Source organism: Austrofundulus limnaeus, unplaced genomic scaffold (genome assembly GCF_001266775.1).
Source record: "Austrofundulus limnaeus strain Quisiro unplaced genomic scaffold, Austrofundulus_limnaeus-1.0 Scaffold412, whole genome shotgun sequence".
Lineage (NCBI taxonomy): Eukaryota > Metazoa > Chordata > Actinopteri > Cyprinodontiformes > Rivulidae > Austrofundulus > Austrofundulus limnaeus.
In genome coordinates, this window is record NW_013952814.1 from 455,727 (window position 1) to 459,906 (window position 4,180).

A 4,180-nucleotide genomic window follows, 5' to 3' on the forward strand; every position below is an offset into this window, starting at 1 on the left:
AACTGCAGGAGATTGTCTTGACCATGTCTACATGCCTAAATGCACTGAGTTGCCGCCATGTGATTGGCTGATTAGAAATTAAGTGTTAACGAGTAGTTGGACAGGTGTACCTTATAAAGTGACCGGTGAGTGTACATTACAGGGGATATGTGAAAAATTTTCCCAGGTGTGTAAAAAACAAAAATAAAAATAGGACTGAGATATGTAGAGTCCTATGATTTCCACAATGCAGAAAATGTAAACGGAATCATGAAATTCACACAAAATGGAATCCAGTATGAAATGCGGAATCTCACAGAAATTGCTCATTTTGGGTATTTGCTGTATTTTGGACGCTGCTGTTTTCTGCACCTGCCATTACCTGGTTTATTTATTTAATTACATATTCACTTTCAAGGCAAGGTTTTCATCTTTATGTTTAATTTGAGTTCAAAAGAATAAAATGCCTGAGAATTAAACGTTCTAGGGGTTAAATAATTAATGTTCATTTAATAATCAGTTGTACATTATAGTTTTGGAGAACCATCATTACGTTTGACTGAAGGGGTACTAGTGGTATGACAAAATGGCTCAGGGGTACACAAGTCTAAAATGGTTGGGAACCAGTGGTCTACCGCTCTACAAAGCTTCTCCAACAATGTTTGAGTCCAACTGTGTAAGAACAGATCCCAGTCCACAGTCTGAAACATGTAGATGACATGAGCTGATTCTTAGGAACGTTGTTTTGAAATTATTGAAACTTTGATCTAGCATCAGGTCAGTTCTTCTTGAATATTTGTATGGAAAGGTTCTCCACCACTGCTGTGTAGTTAAAGAGATTTAACCCAGGAATGAATGAAGGGCTGCTGTATCTGTTGGTGCCAGCGCTTCATGGCAGTCAGGCGGTCTGGACCAGAACAGGACTTCCTTAGAGATCTTCTCTCCCAGGAATAGAATCCACGACAAGCCCTTCATTGTAGTTGCTCAGCAGACCCGTGTGTTTAAGAAGAGCAGCTGTAGGTGCTCATCATGATGTTCCTTGAAGTGCTGTAATATCATCCAAATAGTTCTGAACTCTTGCTGAATGTTGCCGGACTGTGTGCATCGTCTTTTAGAAGGCAGATGGTGCTGAGTCAAGTCCAAATGAACTCAAAAAGCTTCAACCGTTACATGTTACAGTAGAACTGTGACTATAAGGGTGTAGAAGCAGCTGTTGTATTTAATCTCTCTTCTCTACATGTTTATTGTAATTATTTCTATCACATTTTTTCTTTGTCTCTTCCAGAAGAAGGTGCACCTGGACCAGTTCTTCTGTGTTTGTCTGTGTCTCTTTCCTGTCCTCCAACCAGCCGGTCGAGGCAGATGGTCTCCTGTCCTGAGCCTGGTTCTGCTGGAGCTTTATTCCTGATTAGCAGGGAGTTTTTCCTTTCCACCGTTTGCTCAGGATGGGAGACTGTGATGAAGTGATTCAACACAATCTGCTGCTTTCTTCTTTACATTGTTCTTTTTTCATGTGCAGTGTCCTGAGACAACGTATGTTGTGACTTGGTGCTATATAAATAAATTGAATTTAATTGAATTGATGATAAACTGAGCTTAAATTAATCTGGATCAAACATCAGATAGTTTAGTTCCACACGAGGCAGAGGGGGACAGTTCATTATCACCTTTCTGTCAGGTGCAGAGAGATCAACACAAACCATCACCAGAGTCCTTCAAATTCCTCCTGATTCCTGTTAGATTCAGTGTTGGAGCTCTGCTCTGAGCTCTTCATGTTCAGTGTGTTTTTTCATTTTAACTACTTTTAAATACTTTGTGCTACTTTAGCCATTCAATAAAACATTTAGTTAACTTACAAAATGGCTGCCATGACTTGTTTTTGTGAGTTTTATACTGTTTGTAAAAAAAAATGGAACCATTTTCTGTTTTGAAAAACAGTGAAATTCTTTAGTTTCCTCTCTTCAATTTCTAGTTCAGCATACTTGCTTTAGCTATGGTTCTTCTATGTTTAGCTATCCTTTTGCTACTTTACTTTCAGCTAGCCTGTTGTGTTGAAATGTTTAGATTTTAGCTAGCCACCAGCTATTTTTTAAAGTATTTTTAAGTTCAGTCTACTGAGTAAACGTCCAAATTGAAAGGATGAAGCAGTTTTTGAATAAACGGTGTATTAATAATAAACAGACCTTAACATGTGAGGCTGTCTTAATTTCATTTTTGTCAGATGAGGGTCTTTACGTTGAGCACTTTCACAAAAAGCTGTGAAAAATGTCCTCATGCTTGATAATGAGGCTGAAATAATTGAGAAAAGCCCAGGCCCCATTCGAGCTCTGATAGACTTCACTGTACAAGCATCAATCAGAAATCCACAGGAAGCTGCTCTTTGCAGAACTGAGCTGGCCTTTTGCTTTGCTTTCACAGTTTCTGCACAATCAGTTTATAAGGATGAACGATGTTTATTCCCAGAACATTTAGCTGACAGGTAATGATGATGTCACACTTTACCTTTTGTGCAATCTAAAGTTTCCACAGTGAGAAGAGTTTAAATTCAGATTATAACTTAAAACAGAGATTTATCTTTTTGCACTCAGTTCGTCTCTCAGTGCTACAGGACGTGCATCTTCTTTTTACCACCCACCCCCAACAAGAGCATATGCACACTCAGGCTTTTATACATTTCTTTTTTTTTTTTTTTTGCTAAGAAATGTCTTCTTAAAACTGAAGGTGAGGGGTCTTTTTACCCAGATACAGCCACCACAAAACCCTGTCAGCTATGGAGCAGCTTGAGGGCCAAAAGTAAGACTACTGCTCAACCAGCGGTTGCCACATCCTTGTAACAGGAGGCACAGGCAAATGAAAGGGAGACTATTCATTTGTGTTAGCATTTGAGAGGCTAGCAACTAGCATGGATAAGCTGGGGTTAGCATTGAAGAGGCTAAGGAGTAGCATGGATAAGCTAGCGTTAGCATTGGAGATGCTAGTGACTAGCATGGATAAGCTGGTGTTACCATCAGAGAGGCTAGCAACTAGAATGTCTAGGCTGCTCACCTATTGACACAAATGGTTTTGAATAAAGAAAACTTTCTCAACAAAGATGATTGACATACAAACTCTATAAGCGACATGCACTGAAAGGTGTTCCTTAGATAGAATTTGCTGTTCAACTTGACTTCAAGCATAAATACTAAACATAAAACATATTACTCTGAAACAGACGTTCTAAAGTAGCAGGTGTTTTTGCCCTTGTCTCTTGGTCGATGGCGGCGTTTTTTTTGTCTCTCTTTTTTGCCGTATTATGAGTAAAGCCAGAATTTTCAAGTTGGGGCATTTTAGAAATACGGAGCCCACGAGGGAGCATAGGAGTTTTTTTTCTTTTGCGTTCCCATGCAATAGTATTGCCTTACCTCGCAGTACCATTTGCGTTCCCTCACAAAAGTAGTTATCACTACTGTGCCTGCCGGTTTATTAACACATTCACATAACGCAAAAGTATTGCAAAGTAATGCAAAGATATTGCGAGGTAACGCAATAGTATTGCGTGGGAATGCAAAAGAAAAAAGTCTCCGTGTCCCCTCGTGGGCTCCGTAAGATAAGGTTCCAATTATAGAGAAAATTTTCTTTATTCAAAAATGTTTGCATCTAAAAAGGTAGGTGAGCAGTCTAGGCACGCTAGTCGCTAGCATCTCCAATGCTAATGCCAGCCTATCCGTGCTAGTTGCTAGTTTCTCCAATGCTAATGCCAGCCTATCCATGCTAGTCGCTAGCCTCTTTGGTGCTAACGCCAGCCTATCCATGCTAGTTGCTAGTCTATCCAATGCTAATACCAGCCTATCCATGCTAGTTGCTAGCCTCTTTGGTGCTAACACCAGCCTATCCATGCTAGTTGCTAGTCTATCCAATGCTAATACCAGCCTATCCATGCTAGTTGCTAGCCTCTTTGGTGTTAATACCAGCCTATCCGTGCTAGTTGCTAGTTTCTCCAATGCTAACACCAGCCTATCCATGCTAGTTGCTAGTCTATCCAATGCTAATACCAGCCTATCCGTGCTAGTTGCTAGTTTCTCCAATGCTAACACCAGCCTATCCATGCTAGTTGCTAGTCTATCCAATGCTAATACCAGCCTATCCGTGCTAGTTGCTAGTTTCTCCAATGCTAACACCAGCCTATCCATGCTAGTTGCTAGTCTATCCAATGCTAATACCA